The sequence below is a fragment of the Hyla sarda genome, chromosome 3, assembly GCF_029499605.1.
Source record: "Hyla sarda isolate aHylSar1 chromosome 3, aHylSar1.hap1, whole genome shotgun sequence".
NCBI classification, from domain to species: Eukaryota; Metazoa; Chordata; class Amphibia; order Anura; family Hylidae; genus Hyla; species Hyla sarda.
The window spans coordinates 367,958,307-367,984,398 of NC_079191.1; the positions used below are offsets into that span (position 1 = coordinate 367,958,307).

Sequence of the window (26,092 nt, forward strand, 5' to 3'; positions counted from 1 at the left end):
AATTCTTTAGCTGCTGAGATGCCATTTTAAAGATTTACAATTCATGCACTTGGTCTCCTTTTATCAGCTTACCTATTACTATGTATAAAGATACAGTACATATTCCCAATACATTGAAGGGAAAACCAATCTGTGTCTGAAAACAATAAAGAAGCTTTTGTAAACCTTCCAGCAGAAATCAGTGCTACAAAATAGTTACAATCTGTTCCGTTTTACTTATGTCACACACTGAAATGTGTAGATGTAGAGCTGCTCTTGTAGTTTTAATTGAATTAAATTGTTTACATGAGTAATTACATTTAGAGGTTACATCTAATTGTTATTTAATTGTACTGAGACCATATGGTACCTTCTTGTACAGCCTGAAGGTCAGGTGACCAGATATAAAGGGGTTGTACAAGATGAGATACTCCCAGCTGCCTTCTTTCAGAAACAGTACCATTCTTGTCCATAGGCTTGGTTTAGTATTGCAACTTAGCCCTATTTAGTCTATGGAGCTTACCTGCAATGTCAGTTTTTTATTCTTATACAATAAAGTTAAATCCAGATCGCCCTGAGGACAGGCCATCAATGTAAAAAGCCTGGGAAAAAAACCTTTACAATGATAAGTGTAGCGGGTTACGGCAGGTGGTGGATCCTCTGGGCCTGTGTGGATGATGACGTGAGCCATGCCAGGGAGCGAAGTCTAAGGTGTCGCTGGTTTACACCAGAGCCCACCGCAAAGCGGGATGGTCTTGCTGCGGCAGGCGGCACAAAGGTCGCTACCCCCCGGCATGACTCGTCCCCACAGGTAGCTGGGAGGTGGTGTGGCACAGAAGGAGACTGGCAGGACGTGGTAAGAGGGCAGAAGGGCAGGACAGGTAACACAGGTGCAGAGTAGGTAAGGTAGCAAGGAACAGGTACGCGGTAATAGTGACACAGGACTTTCACTATGGCACTAGGCAACCAAATATCCGTCAGGAAACCAAGGGAGGAGCAGATATTTAAGAACAGGGGACAGGTGTAAACACTTGATGATTAGTTGAGCACTGGCCCTTTAAGTGAAAGAGCTCCGGCGTGCGCGCACCCTAGGAGGTGGGGGCACGCGTGTCGGGCTGCGAGGACACGGAGAGACGGAAGATGAGGGAGGTAAGTGACGGGCTATGAATCGCATGCGGGAGCGTCCCGCGATGCAAATCCCAGCCCCGCCGGCAGCAGGGACATAAGCAGAGAACGCTCACGGCCGGCTCGTCCGTCCGGAGTGCAGGTGTTACAATAAGCAGTTATAGAAACCAATGAAGTCTACTTTGCATCAAAATAGAGGTAACTTGGCCTTGATGGCTATTACATCTACACTCTTAATGCTTTTAAATGTATATTTATGTAAAACTCAAGTAGAAATGCTAGATTAACCTCTTGTCACTGGGACCCATTGCTAATGCCGGACATCCCCGATCACTGTGATTTCTGGCAATAACCCCTTAGACGCCGCGATCAAAGTTGATCACAGCATCTAAAATGTTAAAAACCCCATCCTGGCTGCTGTGCCTCGATGCTCCAGTCAGGCATACCAGGCTGGAGCGGTGTGCAACCTCCCCCCCCCCCCCCCCTCCTCCCCATCTCCACATCCACACCGTAGCCCTAAGTTTTTCCTCATTTGCTTTATATTTGTTTGTTATGCTTTAATTTTTGCTTTAATTTTGCTGATTGGTGTAATTTGCTGTCAATTGAACAGTTGATATATATTCTCTGATTTTGTTAATTCTTTAAAAAAAAGAGATTTAGAAAAAAAAACGAATGGCAAAAAAAATCTTATCAGGTGTAGAACACAACAATAACAGGATAACAATATAAACTTTTTTTTTTTTTAGCACTAAAGGGTCCTACCATGACACATAGCTCCGGAGAGCACGTAAACCTGAAGCTGACCCTAAAAACCCATCCAAACAATGCACAGAAAATATCCCTAGAAACATAGTACATGTCATCAGTACATGTCTCTTTAAAAACAATAATGATTATTATGGGACCCATCTTAAATGGGTCTATCTTGGCACAGTTTGGTCATAACTGTGTGTACTTTTTGAGGAGTAAGGGTGTGCCCTGAATTTGCCTGGTTTGCCTTCAGGAATTAAATCGTAATGCAAGTATGTGAAGCCTAGTCCCCAAGTAAACTAAACAAGTGCAAACCAACAATAACAATGTTAACCCCACACAAAACAAATAAAAACATATACATTACAAGCTTAACCAGCATTATGTAAAATATGTGCAACACAAAAATTGCAAAGTCAGTGCCAATAACAAGCTAAACAAATGCAAACCAACAATCAGGCATTAACAAGAAGTAAATAGTTAAAGAAAGTACTGTAACAAGCTGAAAGCCTATATTTACAATAAACCACCAATTATTTAAAGGAGCCACCCAACTGGCAAATTCATCCTCTATCCACAGGATGTCCATGGCAATCTGTTAAAATGCTGGTAGCTTACTGTAACATCCCCACGCCGGAAAATGCCACTAGCTTACTGTAACATCTGCGCTCCGGAAAATGCCGCTAGCTTACTGTAACATCCACGCTGGCCGTGAGCGCTCTGTCATGCCTGCCGGCGGGACTGGGATTCGCGGGACGTGCCTGCATGTGAATCCCAGCCCATCACTCACCTCCCTGTCCTCGCAGCCGTTATATATAAAGGTAAAACCAAACACACACACTACATACTCCCCCCCCCCAAGTGCTCTTGGGTATATGAGGGACGAGATTCCCGTATTGAACCCCGCAGAGCTGTTTACACCCAGATATGAGGTACGTCCTTACTCCAAAGAAATGTACTCACAAATTTACAGTGACATTTTCTCCTGTTACTACTTGTGAATATGAAAAATTGGGGGTAAAAAAATAAAATTTTTCCTTTTCACATCCCACTTTAATGTACATCTATCAAACACCTGTGGGGTGTTAAGGCTCATTGTACGCCTTGCTACGTGCCTTGAGGGGTGTAGTTTCCAAATAGTATGCCATGTTTTTGTGTTTTTTTTTGCTGTTCTGGCACCATAGGGGCTTCCTAAATGCGACATGATCACCCCCCCCCCCCCATTTCAGCAAAATTAGCAAGATGTGACTCCTTCTCTTCTGAGCATTGTAGTTCGCCCACAGTGCACTACACATCCACACATGGGGTATTTCCATACTCAGAAGAGATGGGGGTTACACATTTTGGGGTGCATTTCTCCTATTGCTCCTTGTAAAAATTTAAAATATGGGGGAAAACCATCATTTTAGTGAACAAAAAAAAATAATTTACACATCCAAATTTAACGAAAAGTCGTGAAAAACCTGTGGGGTGTAAAGGCTCACTGTAACCCTAGTTACGTTCCTTAAAGGAGTGTCCAAAATAGTAGGCCATGTGTTTGTTTTTTTGCTGTTCTGGCACCATAGGGGCTTCCTAAATGCGACTGTATTTCTGCACAGGCTTCATGGAAAAGTCAATACCTTTCATTAATAAAATATTGTCATGTGGAATTACTAAGCCAGTACATAACATTTTGCAGTTGTCAACTTGTTTTTTAGGAGACAAGCTGTAATAAATTCACATTCACTCTTGCTCAATATAAGAACATGGCCATTTTTAACCACCCCCCAAAAGAAAAAAGCAGTGAAAACCATACACAGAAAATGATGTGAACAGCCTTTACGTCGGGATCTAATGTGAAGGCCCTTCAAATCCACTTCAAAACTGAACTGGTCCCTGAAAAATGTTGATTTTGAAAATTTTGTGAAAAATTTGAAAATTTTGCTGAACTTTTAAGCCCTCTGATGTCTTCCAAAAGTAAAAACATGTCAACTTTATGATGCAAATATAAAGTAGACATATTGTATATGCAAATCAATTTATAATTTATTTGGAATATCCATTTTCCTTTATAAGTAGAGAGCTTAAAAGTCAAATGTGCAAAAAATGTCCGGGTCCTTAAGGGGAAAATAGGCTGGGTCCTTAAGGGGTTAAAGTCTGTTACTGTGTACCTGTTCCTTGCCACCTTACCTACCCTGCACCTGTGTTACCTGCCCTGACCTACTGCCATCTTGCCATGTCCTGCCAGTCTCCTTCTGTGCCATGCCACCTCCCAGCTACCTGTGTGGACGAGTCATGCCAGGGTTAGCGACCTGGGTGCCACCTGCCGCAGCAAGACGATCCCGCTTTGCGGCGGGCTCTGGTGAAAACCAGCGGCACCTTAGACTCCGCTCCCTGGCACGGCTCATGTTATCATCCACACAGGCCCAGAGGAGCCACCACCTGCCGTGACCATAACACTTACTTTACTAACTAACCGACGTAAAGGCTGTTCACACTTGGTCATTTTCTGTGTATTGTTTTCACTGCTTTTTTCTTTTGGGGGGTGGTTAAAAATGGCCATGTTCTAATATTGAGCAAGTGTGAATGTGAATTTATTACAGCTCGTCTCCTAAAAAACAAGTTGACAACTGCAAAATGTTATGTACTGGCTTAGTAGTTCCACATGACAATGTTTTATTGATGAAAGGTATTGACTTTTCCATGAAGCCTATGCAGAAATATAGAAGTATGAGCCACAGTGAGGGTGCCTCTAAGTAATAATGCCCCCCCCCCCCTTTCTGGCAGGCCCAGGCTCAAAGTCAAGGTTGTCCATTCATTTGAAGTGTATGGCAGAAAAACTCTTTCAGTAATAGCAGCAGGTCGGCAGGGTCCCAGGAGTTAGATCTAACTATCACCAGTATGGAATGAAACAGCACAGAAATGTTAATATTAAGGGTCAACAGTGCATCTGCAGCATATTTGATGCTGCACATGCTCTACTGACTGTCCCTAGAGTGGGCCACTTGCATTGCCCATTTGTCCTGTCGCTAGAAGCAGACACACAGGAATCTGCAAGCCGCGAGAAGCCCGCATGCACAATGTACTCACAGACAATGTGGTCTTTCTCGGCCTAGCTCAGATAGCAGGAGGAGCAACCATGATGTCTGTGAGTAAACTGCGCATGCGCACTACTTGGTCAGTAGGGCGTCCGCAGTGTCAAATACGGTGCAGATGCACTACATGTGACCCTACCCAAATGGAGCCTGTCAACACTTTCATGCTTCCTGAATCATTCTGCCTGCCTCACCAGCCTTGATTGATAGATCACTTCCTATACCCAAAAAGGTAGAGATGTATAAATCAAGGCTGAGAAACTACTGGGGTCTACCCCCAATGACTTGTGGTTCAGGAAGCATTAAAGGGGTACTCCGGCGCTAAGACATCTTATCATTTGGATAGGGGATAAGATGCCTGACCGTGGAGGTCCCGCCACTGGGGACCCCCGTGATCTTCCACGCCGCACCCCGTTAGAATCAGCCCCCGGAGCGTGCTTGCTCCGGGTCTTATTACTAGCGATCACAGGGATGGAGCATAGTGACGTCACGGCTCCACCCCCGTGTGATGTCACGCTCCGCCCCCTCAATGCAGGCCTACGGAGGGGGCGTGACAGCGTCACTATGCTCCGTCCCTGTGATCGCTAGTATTCAGAACCGGAGCAAGCACGCTCCGGGGGCTGATTATGACGGAGTGCGGCGTGGAAGATCACGGGGGTCCCCAGCGGCGGGACCCCCGTGGTCAGGCATCTAATCCCCTATCCTTTGGAAAGGGGATAAGATGTCTTAGCGCCAGAGTACCCCTTTAAAGTGATGACAAGTTTCCTTTATAATAACATGTAGTAAAATGTGGACATTCAATGTAACCTACCGTACACATCAGGTAACTGCTGAAGTACCTTGGAAGCCCTTATATCCACCAATGTCTCCTTTCAGAGTTAACAGAAATAATTAATCAGACCACTATGAACATTCTAGTTTATGGTGGTGTTGGAACCAATAGCAGGGACTGAACATTTGGAGCTTTGGAATTACATATTGTAAAGTAAATGTTAATATATCTGAATAGATTAAGATTCTAAGAGGATTTAGGATCTGGGATAGCATAAAGATTTCCAGAATTGAGAAAGTAGGACAGTTTTGGAGGAAAAAGACATACAGTGGACCTATCAAAGAGCCATACTGCATTAAACTATATATAACTAAATGCTCAGATAAGCACCATGACCCTTTATTTTATGGATTGGTGTAATAGGGCACAGACCGGCCCAAACTGATGATATTGTCTGATATGTCATAATGAAACACACTCCCAAAGATGTTTAAAAGTGACCCTTTCTTCTAAGAAGCAGTACCAGGCCCATCATTTATATGGTCCATCAAGGTAATTATAGTAGTTGTTGTTGCCAGTCTATCAGTATAAGAGGTCCTCCTAATTTTAAGGTGACAGGCTGACAACATTATTGCTGTTAAAAGTGTTCTCTGGATATAACTTTGGATTCCAAACTTGGCCAGAATGGCAGCATTTAAAGCAACAATCTTGACTTACCACCCACCACACCCCCAGTGCCTCCGGTATCCTGCTGCCAGCCTCCGCAGCTATCCTCTTCCTTTTTCTTGTGGTCAACACTTAACACTGCGGCGCCGCTAATTGCCAGTCCCGCCTGTGATTGACCAAGTGGCAGTGTGATGTATTGGGCCCCGGCACAAAGAAGAAGATAAGGGCCGTATGAAATTTTGTCTGGCAGCTGTTGAAGACATACTGTATGGCCTTTTAGTGCTGTTAAATAAGACATTTATAATAAAAATATTATACATTTTGTTCAATTTTTTACAATGATTTCCTTATGAAAAATTATATTTGTGAAAGGTTAATGAGACAATGGAAGAATGAATTCTATTGGTAGAACTATTTTGATTTAAAATATATAGTGGATCAGATAAATCAAAAGAGCTGTCTAAAAGTGCAAAGGGTTTGGCTTATGTACGCCGACTTTCTTTCATATGTTCTTGACAGGAATTCAGTAATTACTGTTTGACTTGCTGCCAGCATTGTTTTACATAGAGTAACATTCTGGTGTCAGCCATCTACTACTAAAAAGAGCTGGATGGAAGGTGAAAGTACATGCGGGGGCAGATTTTACATTTTCTTTTTTTGATTTTATAGAAAACCACAGCATGTCAGACAGCAGAACTTTAGATTAGCATAAAGTTTAATAACTCTGATCTTCATACGCGGTTATGACAATTAAACTTTAAAGTTCAACTTAAGCAACTTTCTAATATATCTTTACAGTGGTTGGAGCTCTGTTTTTATCCAAATCCTCTGTATAGACAGAGCTAAATATTAAACATCTTTCTGTCTGCGGCCAATACTAGAGGAGGGAGCATAGGAGCCTACTGGATATTGGTTTTTACATGGAACTGAATACAAAAAAAAGTAAGTCCTAAGTTTCCCTGACAGAATTGTATCATGTAACTCTAAACCATATAAAGATCTATTAATGAAATAAATCAGGGCATGTTGGAGATAAAAAAAAAAGGTAGACATTCACATATATTCGTAACAGGGCCTAGAAGAAGATCATGTGAGAGTGGGGATGAGATACATACAGTATAAAGTTGCTGACACACCATATACAGTACATTAGTCAGCCAAATCTGGTGGCGGTGGCTTCTGTGTATAGGGGCCTTCCGACTCTCCACAGTGGCTTATACCTCCCCATAGGGAAAAGTTAAACATTCAGCCATGCCAAATGTATGTGTATGGGAAGGACAGGAGAGATAACAGTTACTGATAGGCGCGGTACACAAGGACAAGGCAAGAACAAGGTCGGACGTAGCAGAAGGTCTGGGCAGGCAGCAATGGTTCGTAGTCTGGGGCAACGGCAAGGGTCTGGATACACAGGCAATGGAACATATAGAAACGCTTTCTCAGGGCACAAGGCAACAAGATCCGGCAGGTAAAGCAAGGAGAAATGGGTTTTTAAGGAGTGGGAAGTGCTTAGGAACTAATTGGGCCAGGCACCAATTAATGGTGTACTGGCCCTTTAAATCCGAGAGACCCGGCGCGCGCGGCCTAGAGAGCGGGGCCGCGCGCTGGGACTGAGCAGAAGGACGGTGCCGGTAAGAGACATGGGATGCGACCCGCGGGCGGGCACGTCCCGCTGCAGGGATCGCATCCCCACCGAGGGACATGAGAGCAGCGCTCCCGGTCCGACTCGCAGACCGGAGCGCTGCAAGCAGAGGAGTAACGCCGCGAGTGCTACGGAGGGGAAGCGGGGCCCGGAGCGCTCGGCGTTACACATGCTATGTGCGATTACACCTGGTAAAAAAAGACACAAATGTAATAAACCTGTAACGTGTATGGGAGGTAGGAATCCCGCAAGGGTCTCCTATTCTTCCCGTGGGTAAAAATTGCAGCGCTGCAGCGCTACACCGGTGGAGGGGAATAAGCAGTCGGAGATAGGGCACAGGATGGTGATCACTTTTTATTAATAGTCATAAAAAGGATCAGTTTATGATGGACAACGTGTTTCGGAGGTCCACATTACCGCAGGTCCGAGAGAGCCCCTCCGAAATGCGTTGTCCATCATAAGCTGATCCTTTTTATGACTATTAATAAAAAGTGATCACCATCCTCTGCACTATCTTCGACTGCTTATTCCACTCCGCTGGTGTAGCGCTGCAGCGACGCAATTTTTACCCACGGGAAGAATAGGAGACCCTTGCCGGGATTCCTACCTCCCATACAGAATACAGGATTGCTACAGGATTGCACCAACCGTCTCTGATAGGACCGACGGCCAGCTGCTCCCGGCGCACCTACAGAAATGATACCTGCTCAAGGCCCTTAATCAGCGTTGCGCCTGACATTAGCGCAACCAACAAAGGTGAGCAGGCTCTTATCTACCTATCTACCTACCATCTGTTATCCACGGATAACCGGCACTATTAGCGCCGCATCTGTCTTTTCTCCCCTACATATTACAAATGTAATAAAGACATGTGACATATGTGATTCAAAACCACAAGCCAATATAATGCACATCTACAGTATGTTGCAATTCCCTATACAATAGATAATAGGTCATATACTTCCGTAGTAATTCATTGCTTCTTATGATTGCTGACAATACGAGATATTCCTGTGCGCTAGTATAAGAGCTCATTCATATCTATGAGTCACTTACCAATGTTATATATAAAAAGTCAGCTGCTGAACTCACTGCTGAAGCTTTCCTGCTTTCACAATGCTTTTAAAGCCTATAAACAGTATGTAAGTGGGTGTCTCCACTAACAATAAAAAACATTTTTGTTTACATTTTTTCATGTGCTTCTGCATAGCATAAAGCCTTATCTTCCCATTCACTGTAGTGGATATATTAAAACATTACACTAAACACAAATGATTTCCCAGCTGGCAAAGATCTGTCTATCTATCTCTTTATACATACACACATATATATATATTTTTTCCTAGTTTAGGGTGCGTTCACACGCTAGTAGCTAGCAGCGAGTTTCCCGTTGTGGGAAACTCGCTGCGAGTTACGCTACCATTCATTTAAATGGGCTAAAAAAGAATGAGAAAGCGCTCCAATGTGAAAGTATATACAGGCACTTGATAAAGGTAATCAGACAAATGCCTACTCACAAGATCATGTTGTGCAAGCTGGAGGCACAACGCTCGAATAGCTTCATGACTGCAGATCCTGGCTGGGTGTGCAGTACAGGATGGTTCCTTTGTGGGCTGCTGCTGACTTCCTCTGCTCACATCAATGAGCATGTAGTTGCAAGATAGAAGGCGTGTTGAAAAACACGGTGGGTGAGGAAGGATTAAAGCGCTGTCCCGGATCAGAGGTAAGAGAAAGACTTTTTATTTCTTTTAAAGTCAAACATGTAACGCGTTTCAAGAGTGAGCTGCCCTTTTCATCAGACATGTCAAACAGACATGTCTGATGAAGAGGGGAGCTCGCCCTTGAAACGGGTTACATGTTTAACTTTAAAAGAAATAAAAAGTCTTTCTCTTACCTTGGATTAGGGACAGCGCTTTAATCCTTCCTCACCCACCGTGTTTTTCAACAGGCTTTCTATATTGATTTAAATGGGTCCGCAGACAGTCCGCAAATCTGACACTATTGCGGACTGTCTGTGGACCCATTCAAATCAATGGTAGTGTAACTCGCAGCAGGTTTGAACGCCTTTGTTGAAACACCAGTTTTTACTAAACACCTTCTTACAAACTAGAATATTTACTGAACGCCTTCGTACAAACTACAATTTACTGCTAATCAAAATCTGGGTGTCAATTGAAACTGGTTTAAAGTAGAGAAAACTAGTTTTAACAAAATGACTCCGTTCAAACTGTTTCCACAGAGGTCAAAGTTCATCTAGCTTACACATGGCGCTGGTTGAAAACTGTCTTTGAAAGTCATGTCACTAGGGGTCCCCATACCTCCTGGGATACCCGCAGCAGCATCAGCTTGTTCACTAGTCATGGACAAGAAAAGGTTGATGAGCAAAGCTGCGGACGGAACTAGCGTTCTGCTGTGCTCGCTTCCAGCCTGTCACTTTGCCTGAGCTGCCATGAGCGAGCGTGTATGAAGATCCGGCAGGGGTATGGGGGAGGTGCAGAAACTTATAACTGTGTCACAGGTGCAAACCATAATTACGGGCGCACTGGCCCTTTAAATCTAAGAGCTCCAGCGCACCGGAGCTGAGAGGAAGCAGCAGAGGTGAATGACGGGCTGGGGTTTGCATGCGGGCACATCCCACAATGCGAATCCCAGCCTCGCCTGCAGGGGAAGGCAAAGCAACAATACGCTTATGGCCAGAATGTGCGGCCGGAGTGCAAGTTGTGACAGTACCCCCCCCCCCCCCCCCCCTTTGGTCTCCCTTTGAAGCTGAGAAAACATTTGAGGAGACCACAATCCAGGATGTTTTCTTCAGGCTCCAAGAATCTTTCCACAGAACCAAATCCCCTACAGTCGACCAAGAATTTTTTTTTCCTCGAACTGTCTTTGCGGCCAAGATCTCTTTAACCTGGAACACATCCGAGGAACCAGAAACGGGAGTGGAAGTAGAGTTCTTTTGAGAAAAACGGTTAACAACCAGAGGTTTGAGGAGTGACACATGAAAGGAGTTTGGAATACATAGTAAATAAGGGCCACTATGTTTGCCTTCCTCACTAAGAGTGGAGTGTTGGTTTCTTTGTGGGTTTTAATTCCCTACAATTTATTTTCCACGGTATTCACTAAGGTTTCCCTACATTTTCCACTTTCCCTACATTTTTTTTTTTTTTTACACATGCTCTGATCTGTAGGGTTTTCCTCAGCTCAAATCCACCAAATTTTTTGTGGAAACCTTAGTAAATATGTTGTTTTTTTGGAAATTTCGGGAACATGCCCCTTTTCGGAGACCACGCCCCATTTCGCCAGCGGTCACGCCCCTTTTTCAAGTTTTCTTCGCAAAATGGAGAGTTAGTCTGGGTTTTTTCAATTCTGGCTCATATTCTGGCGCAAAATCAGGTGCAGACAGAATTTCTTGCGCAATGCGGCAGAATCTGGTGCACAACCCGACAAAACAGTTTGTATGTGACTGGATTCATTCTTTGCAGAACCTCAAATGGACCCAGGAAACGAGGGCACAACTTGTAACTCGGAATCTTGAAGCGGATGTACTTGGAGGATAACCAAACTTTATCACCGAGAGAGAAAGACGGGTGAGATCTTCTTTTTTTTAATCGGCCTGGGTTTTCATACAAGAGTCTGTTGCCAGATGGAAGAGAAGACACGGACCAGATCATCAACAGCTGGAACACCGATGGAAACATAAACTGGAAAAGGAGGACGGAGATCATGTCCATAGACAACAAAGAATGGAGAAGTCCTTGTGGATTCAGAATCCTTATGGTTATAAGAGAATTTGGCCCAAGGAAGAAGATCAACTCAATCGTCCTGATGAGCTGAGACAAAATGACGTAAATAAGTCTCCAGAATTTAGTTAACCCTCTCCACCTTGCCATTGGACTGATGGTGATGGGCAGAGGAGAAGTCCAGGTTGACGTCAAGACAGGAACAGAGAGCTCGCCAAAACTTAGAAACCAACTGAACTCCTCGATCTGAGATGATATGACTTGGTAGACCATGTAAATGAAAGATATGTTGCAGGAAGTGCTTTGCCAGCTGTGGAGCAGCTGGGAGACCAGGTAGAGGAATGAAGTGAGCCATCTTGGAAAACTGATCTACCACCACCCAAATGACTGTGTTATTACGGGATAGAGGCAGATCGGTAATAACGTCCATAGCGATGTGAGACCAGAGAGTCTCCAGAATGCACAGATTACACAGGAACGGAAAAAATCTGAAACATCACGTTCAAGATGCTGCCTCTAGTAGTGCCAGGAGATTAACAGTAAGGTCTTGCGTAGTCCGGGTTGACCTGCCAACAAAGAAGAATGACCCCATTTCAGAATTTGTGTCTCAATCTGGCAGGCACAAAGGTTTTTCCTGGAGGAACTTTCTGAAAAATGTCAGGAGAGACAGAAATGAAACGATCCAGAGGAATAATATGCCTTGGCGAAGAGTCCAAAGCCACGACATCTGAGGACCTGGAAAGAGCATCAGCTCTGACATTCTTGTCAGCAGAGCGGAAATGAATGAAGAAATTAAATGGGTATTCCAGGAAAAAAATTTTTTTTATGTATCAACTGGCTCCAGAAAGTTAAACAGATTTGTAAATTGCTTCTATTAAAAAATCTTAATCCTGCCAATAATTATCAGCTGCTGAAGTTGACTTGTTCTTTTCTGTCTGCCCATAGTGCTCTCTGCTGACATCTCTGCTTGTCTCGGGAACTGCACAGAGTAGAATAGGTTTTCTATGGGGATTTGCTTCTACTTTGGACAGTTCCCAAGACACGTGTCATCAGAGAGCACTTAGACAGAAAAGAACAACTCAACTTCAGCAGCTAAAAAGTACTGAAAGGATTAAGATTTTTTTATAGAAGTCATTTACAAATCTGTTTAACTTTCTGGAGCCAGTTGATGTATAAAAAAAAGTTTTTTTGCTGGATAACCCCTTTAAATCTGGAGAAGAATAATGACCATCTTGCTTGACGGGGATTCAAATGCTGTGCAGACTGAAGGTATAGAAGGTTCTTGTGGTCAGAGTAGATACTAACCGGATGAAAAGACCCTTCTAAAAAATGATGCTATTCCTCCAAGGCTAGTTTTATAGCAAGTAATTCTCGATCGACGATGAAGTAGTGCCTCTCAGTTGGCAAAAAGGTCTTAGAGAAGAAACTACATGTTACAGTCTTGGCCTTGGAGTTTCTCTGGGTAAGAATGGCACTGGCTCCTACGGAAGAGGCATCAACTTCCAAAGCAAAAGGTTTCTCCGGGTAAGGTCTACAAAGCACGGGAGCAGAAGCAAGTGCAGACTTTAGGCGTGTGAAGGCCTTTTCAGCCTCAGGAGGCTACGACTTGGGGTTAGAGTTATTTTTGGTGAGAGCCACAAAAGAAGCAACCAAGGAAGAGAAGTGTGGGATGAACTGATGATAATAGTTGGCAAATCCCAGAAAGCGTTGAATAGCCCGAAGTCCTGTAGGACGAGGCCAATCCAAGACCAAAGTGAGTTTATCAGGATCCATCTGCAGGCCTTGATAAGAAACAATGTAAATGAGGAACGGGAGACTAGATTTCTCCAGTTTGGCGTATAGATGATTCCTCCAGAGGAACATGAGTGCGATGCTCCTCTAGGTTGGAAGAGAAGATCAAGATGTCATCAAGATATACGACAACACAGGTGTAGAGAAGATCTCGGAAGATATAATTGACAAATTCCTGAAAAACGGCTGGAGCATTGCAAAGACTGAAAGGCATCACCAGATACTTCACTGGTGTCCATCACGGGTGTTAAAGGCCGTTTTCCATTCGTCACCCTCATAGATACGAATCAGATTATAAGCTCCCCGTAAATCCAATTTTGAGAAGACCTTGGCACCCCATAGATGGTCAAAAAGCTCAGAGAAAGTGGATACTGATTTTTGACTGTGATCTTGTTAAAGGGGTACTCCGGTGCTTACACATCTTATCCCCTATCCAAAGGATAGGGGATAAGATGCCTGATCGCGGGAGTCCCGCAGCTGGGGACGTCCGTGATAATGCACGCGGCACCGCGATTGTAATCAGTCCCTGGATCGTGTTTGCTCCGGGACTGATTACCGGCGACCGCAGGGTCGGCGGCATGTGACGTCACGCCTCCGCCCCTGTGTGACGTCACGCTCCGCCCCTCAATGCAAGCCTATGGGAGGGGGCGTGAGGGGCCCCCTCCCGTAGGCTTGCATTGAGGGGCGGAGCGTGACGTCACACAGGAGCGGGGGCGTGATGTCACATGCCGCCGACCCTGCGGTCGCCGATAATCAGTCCCGGAGCAAACACGCTCTAGGGACTGATTGCAAACGGGGTGCCGCGTGCATGATCACGGGTGTCCCCAGCTGCGGGACTCCCACAATCAGGCATCTTATCCCCTATCCTTTGGATAGGGGATAAGATGTGTAAGCACCGGAGTACCCCTTTAAGTCCCCTATAATCAATACATGGACGGAGGGAACCATCCTTCTTCCCAACAAAGAAGAAACCTGCTCTGGCAGGCGAGGAGGGTTTTCGGATAACTCCTTTTTGGAGGTTCTCCTGGATATATTTAGCCATGGCTTGAGTCTCAGGAACAGAAAAAGGATAGATTCTTCCACATGGAGGCATAGTCCCAGGCTGTAAATCAATAGGGCAATCATAAGGACAATGTGGAGGTAGAATCTCGACCTGCTTTTCACAGAAGACATCAGAGTAATCTTGATAAGAAGAAAGCAGACCTGGCAAAGGAGGTTGGGAATAAACAACTTTATACTGGACTGGCCTGAGACAATGATTTTGACAGAATTGTCCCCAGCGAGGAATCTCTCCAGATCTCCAATCAAGCTGTGGAGAATGACGTTGGAGTCAAGGGAGACCTAGAAGAAGCTCTGAAGTACAGTGAGGTAGCACATAGAGTTCAATCCTTTCCTGATGCATAACACCCACTTGCATTACGAGAGGCTCAGTGTAGAATAGCACCTTGCAGTCCAGATGTTAACCATTAACAGAGGAGATGAACAAAGGCTTGGCAAGCCCAGTAACATGAAGATGATATTTGAGGACCAAGGAGGCATCAATGAAGTTGCCTGCGGAACCAGAGTCCAAAAATGCAGAAGTGGTGAAAGAAGACTTGGCTGAAACACAGGAGCCAAGCGAGGAAATCGCTGGGTACGAGCTGGTTCCCTCTCCAACCGTAGTTCTCCCTGCCATTCGGCAAAACGCACATTCGCTCAGGGAAGACGCACATTCGCTCAGGGAAGACGGAGGATCTTGGGCAGCGAGGGCATCTTTAATTCTGCAAGACAATGCTTTTTTAAAGTGGCACACAAGGCTTCATCGTCCCATGCCAACTCAGAAGCAAGAGTGCGGAATTGGACTGCGTATTCACCAACGGAGGTATTCCCCTGGTAGAGATTCAATAGAGCTGTCTCGGCAGAAGGAGCAGGGTTCCTCAAAGACACTGCAGAATTCACCCAGAAACGCTGTCAAATTGGAGATAACAAGGTCTTTGCAGTCCCAAAGAGGTGTAGCCCAGGCCAAGGCTTTTCCGTTGAAATGTCTCCTTAGAATTTTTGGATATTGAGATAATTATAAAAGACAGTCAGTTAGAAACTAAAGGGTTCAGGAAACAAATTGCAAAAAAATGCGCTATTACATTATTCCAGTTCCCACCCAAAAAGCACTAAAAACAGTGTGCCCTATAGCCAATTCATCAGACTAAAGAGAATTAGAGAATTATTTCTAACAATGAGGCTAAGTCTCCACTTGGTTTTTTGCACTGTGTTTTTAGGGATTAAAAAAACGCCTGAAAAATCGCCAGTGCAAGTGACGTCATCTTGCGTTTTTTCCTGCGTTTTTTCCGGCATTTTTTTCATTTGTGTGGAAATTGCACCTTTGCGCGTTTTTTGGGTACCCAAAATTTCTTGGGTACCAAAAAAAAAAAAAAGGATGCAGCAGTGATGGAAACTTTTTTACTAAACACAATGTATATATTTTATAACCCAATTTTTATTATTTTTTAATAAAGTGGGTTTCACTTTTTTTTTAAAATACATTTCTGAAATTTTTTATGTAGTACTACTACTCCCAGCATGGAACAGACTGTTCCATGCTGGGAGTGATAGTACCTGTACTATAGACATATCCCCCCGGGTGTCAGTCCTGACACCCGATGCGATTGTCCATAATATAGCAGAGCAGCGAGCGGGTCTATACATCGCTCGCCTCTCTGCACTATACTCCGGCCACTGATGTCAACAGAAATTCATATTTCCCACCCAGAGCTGTGATTGGCCGGATGGTTGCAGCCAATTACAGCCTCTGAGGAAAAGATGAATGAATGAGTGGCCGGCCCGGAGTATAGTGCAGAGCAGGGATGTGAGCGATGTATACAGTCGCTCCATCTCTGCTATAGACAGGACGATCACAGAGGGTGTCAGTAGTGACATCCACTGTGATGTGTCCTTAAGCAGGCACTACAACTCCCAACATGGAGTACACTCTGCTCCATGCTGGGAGCTGTAGTACCTGTATTAATAGACAGATCGCAGCAAGTGTAACTTCTGACACCCGCTTCGATCTGTCTATTAATGCAGGTACTACAGCTCCCAGCATGAGGCAGAGTGTGCTCCATGTTGGGAGTAGTATTACCTGCAGTTATGGAAAGATCACTGCGGGTTTCTGACAGCCGCTGTGATCCTCCTGTATAATGTATGGATGCAGCGGCCGCTCTCCTATGGTCCACTGCACGGCCGTATATATACACATATTCCTATTTCTCACAGAGAGCTGTGATTGGCTGGAACCATCTGGCCAATCACAGCTCTGTGGGAAATATGAATAAGTGTATATATACGTCAGGACAGGGGACCATAGAAGAGTGGCCGCCGCATCTATATATTATACAGAAAGATCGCAGCGGGCGATCTGTCTATTTGTACAGGTAGTACTACTCCCATCATGGAACAGTGTGTTCCATGCTGGGAGTAGTAGTACTAACTATAAAAAATGTAAAAAATAAAGCAAAAAAGTGAAAAACACACACAATACATTTTTATAATTGTCGGCTACATTTTTATTTCCCGGCACACATAAATTGATCCCTGTTTAAAAAGTAATAGTTTTTTTTTCAATAATATACATTTAGTTAGATACAATTTTTTCCTTCACTACTGTATATTTTTGGAAAAAATTTTTTAATGGTACCATACGAAATTTTATTAAAACTGCTATCTAAATCACTTTTTTGGATCCCTAAAGTCCAAAAAAGATTAAAAACCGCCTGCAAAAACGCCAAAGTTAAAATCCACATAGCGTTTTTCTTGGCATTTTCTCACTCCCATAGACTTCTATTGGAGCAAAACGCCACGATTTTGACAAAAAACACCGGTTTGAGGGAACCTACAGCGTTTTTTTCAAAACGCCAAAGAGCGGAAAAATACGCAGAAAAAGTGAAAAAAATCCAAAAGGATTAAAAAACGCCAAAGGGAAAAAACGCTAAGTGGAATTCGAAATTTGCGATTTCTTATTGCCTTACAGCTAACATCTGGCCGCAGCGTTTTTTGACCAAAAAAACGCCATGCCGCAGAATTGGCGTTTTTCTTTGCGTTTTGCAAAAAAAAAAAAAAAAAAAGTGGAGACTTAGCCGGAAACATATATACTAGAAGCGGGAGAACTAAAAAAAACTATTGCAAGAGAGGGGCTATCCTGTGAAAATAATCGAAAGGGCCTTTGAAAAAGCGGAACAGATAACTAGATATGAGCTGCTGCATAAAAAGAAAATTGGCACAAAAAAAGAAAAGTTTATGTTCTCATCTTGTAATTCCCCCATAAATGCCACGCTTAGTAATATAGGGGAAGATTTATCAAAACCTGTCCAGAGGAAAAGTAGCCCAGTTGCCCATAGTAACCAATCAGATTGCCTCTTTCATTTTTCACAGGACCTCTAAAAAATTAAAGAAGCGATCTGATTGGTTGCTATGGGCAACAGAGCTACTTTTCCTCTGGACAGGTTTTGAAAAATCTCCCCTATCATGCGTAAAAATTGGTTCATCTTAGAACAGGGCCCTTCATTAAAAATACTGCCCAACAAAGAACAAAGAAATAAACTGAATGGTTATCAGAAAGAAGACCTAAAGGTAATTTTAAGTGTGGGGATTGTTCTATGTGTGAGCTGAATCTAGGTAAGAACATATTCAAATTAGGACCTAAAATGGTAGAAGTGAAACAACTTATTACTTGTATAACTACTTTTGTAGTTTATTGCCTACTGTGTCCTTGTGGCTACTATTATGTAGGCAAGACAAAACTTAGGTTGTTTGAGAGAATAAGGGAACACGTGAGGTCCGTAAGAACGGGACAAGGAGCCACCAGATTTATTGCACATGTAAATGAAGCACACGGAGGAGACATAAAAACTATTAGGTTTGCTGTTCTGGAAAGAGTACATCCTCTAGAAAGAGGAGGTGACAGACACCGGCTCTATTACAAAGAGAAGCTCGCTGGGTTGTGCAGCTAGATGCTACAGGTGCTATTGGTTTAAATGAGCGCAAAAAAAATTCAGCTTTTCTTTAGGTTTCGCGTCTTGTCTACTTGTTTTACTTAGATACTATGTATATGATATTATGCACTTATGTTTTTGTTGGTTTTTAATCACTTGTGTTATCAGTATACATGTACTATTCAAGAAGGCTCTACCTGTAACCAGTGCTGTGGAGTCGGAGTCGAGGAGTCGGACGAAATTTTGGGTACCTGGAGTCGGAGTTGGCAAACAATGCATTGACTCCGACACCTACTAAATTTAGATTGGAATGAAAAAAAAGCAAGTTTAAATGTCCCAATTCACAATAAGTTATAATTAATGACTTCTCTACTGTAAGAATAAAGACCAATGCATGCAGTGCCTCACGTAACCGCAAAACGAACACGTTAAGTGACTATGAAGAAGCATGCTTTTCATGTGCTTCACTATATGGCACGCAACTCACAATTAGGGAATTGATGGTCAATAGTTCAAGACTGAAGTTGTAAACCATTGGAAAAACTGCTGTCATTCAGCTAAGGCTATAAAAACTTGTAAACTCCGATTGTTAGCTAAAACTTTAATACATTCGCATATTAATACAGAGGAGTCATAGTCGGGGAGTCGGAAGTACAAAAAATTGTGGAGTCGGAACATTTATCTACCGACTCCACAGCCCTGCCTGTGACATGATGTCAATTCTGAGCCTGAAGAAACACCTAGTGGGCGTGAAACGGCACCGTCGCTCCGGACGGTGCTCCCAACACCTACTGCCCTGCCATAACATCCGTTTGTGTTTAGTCACCTGAGCCGATTTGCATGGAATAAAGGATACAGCATTACATTTGTGGTGAGTGATTCACGTCTTTTTGTTTCTCTTCATCCATGTGTACATATGCAGTGACTGTTAGTTACACAGCATGAGCACCACCACACCTATGCTAACAACAGAACTGACAGCGGGACCGTGCAGCGGGAGAACCACAAGCTAAGTGCCAGGTTACCTTTCTTCAGAATTATTTGTGACTTTGACTTCTGTAATATGCTGACAGTCAAGGGAGTCACTAGATTAAAGCATTCGGGCCTGTTCCCCAAATAAAAAAAAGACAAGTGGCCCAAATGTCAGCTGCTGAGTGAGTCCATATATCAGTGTTTCCCAAGTAGGGTGCCTCCAGCTGTTGCAAAACTACAACTCCCAGCCAGGGGCGTAGCTGATGACCACAGGGTCCCAATGCAAAAAAAATTGCCCTGGGCCCCGCTACCCCAACAAAAGCCAGCGCCTGTCCTGAACAACCCCCTTACCCCGGCCTCAGCCGCACAATATCAGTGACTACAGTATTGATGGGACACAATGATATAAGTGACTTATCTGGTCCAGATCGCCTTGATTTCCTTCTGCGGAGTCTGGACCATTGGCTCCTCACTTTGTCAGCTGATCCTCATCCTCTATATGAAGACAATAATTAATAAAACCCTGTCACATACTGCAGTATCTGAATAAGGGGCCTAACTAGAGTCTCAGGGGCCCCATGACAAAATTTACCATGTTCCCATTCACTCACACCAGCCCCCATAGTAAGCATATATCCGATCCATCCACACAAGCTCCCCCCCCCCCCCCCCCATAAGCATGTTCCAATCCTTACATACCATGTCCCCCTCTGCTCAGCATTTCCCCATCCCTACACATAGTGTCCACGATCCTTCCATACTAGTGTTTCCCAATCAAGGTTCCTCCAGTTGCTGCAAAAGACAGGCAGAGGCTGCCCGGGCATGCTGGGAGTTGTAGCTTTGCAATATCTGAAAGCACCCTGGTTGGGAAACACTGCTCCACTTAGTGACCCCATGCTCCGCCTGTCCCTCATTCTTTCACACAGTGTCCCCCTATCCCGCAATACAAGTGTTTCTCAACCAGGGTGCCTTCAGCTGCAGCAAACTATAACTCCCAGCATGCCCAGACAGCCAAATACTGCCTTGGCATGCTGGGAGTTGTAGTTTTGCAACATCTGGAAGCACCCTGGTAGGGAAACACTGTTCCACTTAGTGACCCGATCTTTAGCATGTCCGCCATACTTTCAACAGTGTCCCTCATTCCTTCATACCAGTGTTTTCCAACCAGGATGTCTCCAACTGCTGCATAACTATAACTACCAGCATGCCCAGACAGCCAAAGACTTTCCGGGCATGCTGGGAGTTGTAGTTTTGTAACTTCTGGAAGCACACTGGTAGGGAAACACTGTTTCACTTTGTGGGTCCATCTTCAGCATTTCCTTGATTCTTCCAACAGTGTCCCCATCCTCCTATACCAGGGTGCCTCAAACTGTTACAAAACTATAAGTCCCAGCATGCTGAGAGTTGTAGTTTTGCATTGCAACATCTGAAAGCACCCTGGTTGTGAAACATACAGGATATGTTCCTACAGTCCTGTCAGGTTGAGTCTCTGTACGTCCTCAGGGCTCTCCTGCAGTGTTCCCCCATAATGTGAATAAGTTGTATATTAAGTGTAAAGGACGTTTGAAGTGGGTCACGTGATTGTTAGTCACATGATAATGTTTGTCACATGTTTGTCATATGTTTGTTACCAAGAGAGCACCAGGTGAACCGCAGATAGCCTATGGGCTCCTTGCACAGTCCCCCTTTATAAGGAAGGGAGGAGCTGCAATCTTTGCTCTTGTTCCTGAGGTTCAGTCCAGTCCAGATGTCTCAGGGTCAGTGTCTAGCACATCTGGAGGCCTCAACCTAAATTGCAGCCAAGTCAAGTCGTCTTTATCATCTGTCATCATCTTCAGTCAAGTCAAGTCAATAGTAGTCAGCGTGGCCTGCACCTATAGTCTGTCAAGTCACTGCAAGACCCAGCAAGCTGCGAGGTCCCCTGTGTTACTGGTCACCTCTCTGGGATCCTGGCCGAACTGTATAGACTGTACCATCTGTCTACCTCAGTAAAATCTACCGTTAACCTTAACCTGGCCTTGGACTATTATTTGCCCCTGCCTAACCTAGGACTAGTGGTACTACATTTGGGTAATTACATAGGCAAACCATGCCCTGGCATCACGAACACGAAGGGGTTAATACCATCTACCCCTGGGCAACACCATCTGCCTTTTACACCTCACCTCACACCCCGTGGCTCATCACATCTAAATTTTGGCATCGCGAACAGGATTCCAAAATTACATGCTGATGACAAAAAGTTTGCACCAGAAAAGTGTACGGCACTGTTCTAATTGCAATGTGTTTTACTAAAGGCGCTAGTTAAATAGTGGGGGAAGTGAAAAGGAGTCCATTATCTGTTGTTGAAAGTAACTTTGAAGTTGTGAACATTATGTGCAAGATCCGTAATGACCAATGTTTGAGCCAAAATGTCTGCCATTGTACCTGAAAGGGTTAATCTGCTGATAGAGAAGTGCGTGAAAATGTCCTGCGCTGGTCAACGTTCCGCCGCCGAGCGTGGAAGTCAAGTCGCTGTTCCTAGTCCTAAGTAGAACTTGAAAGGTCCACCCCTTGTTGCTGGGGGGGGGGGGGGGGAGAAGAAGATGCACCGATGAGTCACTTCCGGGCCCAGGCCCCTCTGATGAGGAAGTTCCGGGTAGCAGACATTTTGGTGGAGCCCAGTATAAGAAGCGATGAGGAGCCTGAGCTCTTCAGTTCTGCGGAAGTACTGGCTGAGAGTAAGAAGACGGCGGAGGCGCAGATGTCCACGTGTGTGGAGAGTCCGAAGATTGCCACGGCACAGGTCTTCCAGGAGTTAGCGGATCGCCTGCACAAGCTTGCCATCGGGCCAAAGACGCCCAACTGAAGGTGCCTTTGCCAGAGGACGATGGAGAGTGGGCCGCAACCCCGGCAGAAAGTGTGTCGAAGTGTGCCGGTTTCCACCCCTCCATCTACCCCTAGTCCAAAGCCAGCACCCCAGGTCCAGCAGCCCTCAGCACATCCCCAGTCACCACCGCTACCTAACTGACTATTTGGCGATGAGCCTAACTTGATCCAGTACATGAGGGAGCACCTTCTTCCCCTGCCAGGGAAGTCCCTTCCCTCAGTTCCTCCGGCCCAGTCTGAAAAGATTAAGAGAGACACTGAGGTGGCCGCCATTCTGGAGGAACTGAGGGTGCAAAGGGTGGAGAGATATGGGCCGAAACGGCTGCCGTATGAGGTGCGACAGGAGCAGCAGCAAGATAACAATAAGTTGGAGGCCCTGTACATAAGAAAGATAGAGCACCCCCAGGAGGGTGAGCCACCCCTGGAGCGCCGTCGCTAAACAGTAATCAAGTTTGACAAAGTGAGTGGATTTGGCACCCTTATGGACTGCCACCATGGGGGCATCCTTCTAGTGAATGGGAGGGGAGTACAAAGGGACTTTCTCCCCCCAGCTATGCATTCTCTGAAGAGCGGGGAGATTGTGGAGTACATGCCTGTACAGAGTCTGCGAGGGGATTGGGAAGCAGCTGTCACTAGACCTAAGATTTCCACACAAATCCCCTTTGCCTATTTCCCCTCTGAAGATTGGGTCTCCTGCCACCAAGCATCAAGGGGACAGTTGTTCAAGAAGAATGGTATCTGGAGTCACCCGCTACGGACCCAAAGTATCTGCATCAAGGGTATTCTACAGAAGTGCCCAGGTCTACTCCTACTGTTGAGGAGGTTTGGCCTGACCATCGGGCACCAACAGAAGTGCCCAGACCTACTCTGGCTGCCCCAGAGGTTTGGCCTGATCATCGGGCACCAACAAAAGTGCCTGGGCCTACTCAAGCCGTTGCAGAGGTTTGGCCGGACCAACATTTCATTCCCCAGTGGTACAAGCTGCTGCTGTAAAAGTGGCGGTCACCGTGAGCCTGACCATCACTGAATCCCTTTTGTCCCATGTCTCATGGAACACACATGTCAACCCCATGGAGGGGGCCCAGTCTCACTGTCCTAGGTATGTGTCGCAGCCTAGAAAACAGTCTGACCAACAAAGCTGGAATAGAAGAGTACCTACGTAAAATAAATGTTCTATTTGTGTACTCGTGTACAGTAACTTTACCAAACTTGGCTGTGAGACTAACTGACTTCTGTGTGCAAACACAATCTTTTGTTGTTCCAGGTTTACAAGCAACGTTCAAGTACAGTGCCTGACAAACTTGTCAAGAAAGTTTTATGGTAACCAATTTGGTAAGTGTTGTGCCCAGCTTCGGCCGTGATTCTCAGGAACCTGACAGAACCTGAACTCTATAGTGTATATGGACTACTGAGCGATACATGGACATCTGTGTACATATTGTCAAAGTAATATTGCTCGCCATTATGCACAAGGGACATATTTGTGTTCCCGTACTATAATTGTTGTAGTATAATAAAATGTATATAATTTGTTGTACGCCAAAAGTCATGGTGTACCATGTTTTCTGGTGTCTGGCAGTTTTCTTTGCAGGGGGCATCCTGAACATTCGGGAGAAGCAACATTTCCCCCTATTGCCAACAACATGTACAGTCAAAGGTTAATACAGATTAAAGTTGTGTACTACATGTCATATACAATGGCTAAAATATGTATCCATGTTGCATTGTGATTGCTTGTCATTCATTACTGGTGGTTTATGTCCTGCAAAATGTCTATCAGTATGCACAACGGTTAATTCCATTACACACTTATCTGCGTTGTTTAACATTTCAAAGAATCCCTTCTTTTTGATCTAACTGACGGGAGATGACAATATGAGCAATAGCATTGAAGTGGCCATTTGGGGGCAATTAACATAACTGTGCTAATTACTGGACACTGCTTGCCTGGATGGTAAATTTGACGCCTTCACCAGGCGAATAGACTCCAAGTAGATCAAAGAAATGTTTGGGACATATTCCCCCTATGTAAATGCCATATCATATTAAATATGGGGGTCAGGGTAGTATGTATGCAGCCCCTATATTATATGGTTAGATTCTCCATCATACTACCTTTAAAATGAGTCCTCACATGACCCTTGTGTATTGATCCCTGCCCGAACTGTATGCACTGGGTAAATCATACACAATAAAGGGGGTCATGTCAGGTACCCCTAGAAAGAGGATTTGATGGAGAACCCAAATATAAGAAAATTATGTGAGTGCCTGGCCCATGATAGCAGATAGAGGACATTTCCTATTCTTTGGGCATAGAGGTATCACTACTATCAATCTCTCCTCCTTGTCCCACCCAGGGGCTTAACATAGAGGTGTCTCTTGTCCATAGCAGGATATAAAACTGCAGACCTGGAGGGACTAGGGCGCGCTTGCATGGGGGACAAGATCTAATTTTGGATGCCAGACGCCATTTCCTAACTGACCCCATGGGATAGAACTCTGTAACTTTTTGTAAGTAAGGATTCTATGTTACATAGTTACATAGTTAGTATGGTTGAAAAAAGACATACGTCCATCAAGTTCAACCAGGGAATTGAAGGGAAGGGTGTAAGGGGATAAGGGGAAGGGATGTAGTTTTATAATTCTGCATAAGCATTAATGTTATTTTGTTCCAGGAATGTATCTAACCCTGTTTTAAAGCTGTTAATTGTTCCTGCTGTGACCAGTTCCTGAGGTAGACTGTTCCATAAATTCACAGTTCTTATGGTAAAGAAGGAGTGTCACCCCTTTAGACTAAACCTTTTCTTCTCCAGACGGAGGGAGTGCCCCCTCGTCCTTTTGGGGGGGTTTAACCTGGAACAGTTTTTCTCCATATTTTTTGTATGGGCCATTTATATACTTATATACGTTTATCATATCCCCCCTTAAACGTCTCTTCTCAAGACTAAACAATTGTAACTCCTTTAATCGTTCCTCGTATGTTTTTCCCATTTATTTTATTTTCTGTATGGTGAAACTTTGTCTTGTTAACATCTATTTTTACATGTACTGTGAATATTTTTCTTTCATAATAAATCATACATTTATTAAGTACCGCCTTATGTCTGGTAAAACGGACGTACATTGTCCTTGAAGAGATTTAAGTTATAGTCTTAAATTTACTTAGCTGTTCGGCTACAGTATAGATTTGGATTCATCTTTTTCCTGTTTTTATATAACACTGGGGATAGTAGATTATATTTGGGAATTGTAGCATATCCAGATTGAATTGATAGCTTCCTGTCGGCTTGAAATTGACAGGTGGTGGCAGCGATACCTTTTAAATTGGGTGGTTTAAGAGGGATTTTTTATCATTATTTTCGGTCTACTGTAGACAAATAGTGATTTTATAGATAACCCTTCCACCCGCACGTCTCGCTTCGTGACAAACTGGTGGCATAGCGGTCGGATATTTTACCAGATTTTAGTGTGCTAGATTTGCGAATCCAGGCACTAAAAGAAATTGTCTTCAATTTCCAAAGGCGGAACTCAGTACATTTAACCCCTTAAGGACTCAGCCCATTTTGGCCTTAAGGACTCAGACAATTAAATTTTTACTTTTTCATTTTTTCCTCCTCGCCTTCTAAAAATCATAACTCTTTTATATTTTCCTCCACAGACTAGTATGAGGGCTTGTTTTTTGCACGACCAGTTGTACTTTGTAATGACATAACTCATTATATCATAAAATGTATGGCGCAACCAAAAAACACTAT

At 44.3% G+C, this 26,092-nt stretch overlaps 1 protein-coding gene and 1 long non-coding RNA gene across 3 annotated transcripts in view; one reads left to right on the forward strand and one right to left on the reverse strand.

Annotated features, from left to right (window-relative positions):
* LOC130362764 (uncharacterized) overlaps positions 1-9,602 on the reverse strand; it is a 29,378-nt gene extending 19,776 nt beyond the window's left edge. Inside the window, exons 1-2 of the long non-coding RNA XR_008891559.1 lie at positions 9,523-9,602; positions 6,418-6,648 (exon numbers count right to left, since the gene is read on the reverse strand). This is a non-coding gene — a long non-coding RNA (uncharacterized LOC130362764). The remainder of the gene's footprint in view (positions 1-6,417; positions 6,649-9,522) is intronic.
* The window catches only part of ACYP2 (acylphosphatase 2), a 189,027-nt gene that overhangs the window by 84,265 nt on the left and 78,670 nt on the right, over positions 1-26,092 (forward strand). The window lies entirely within an intron of this gene.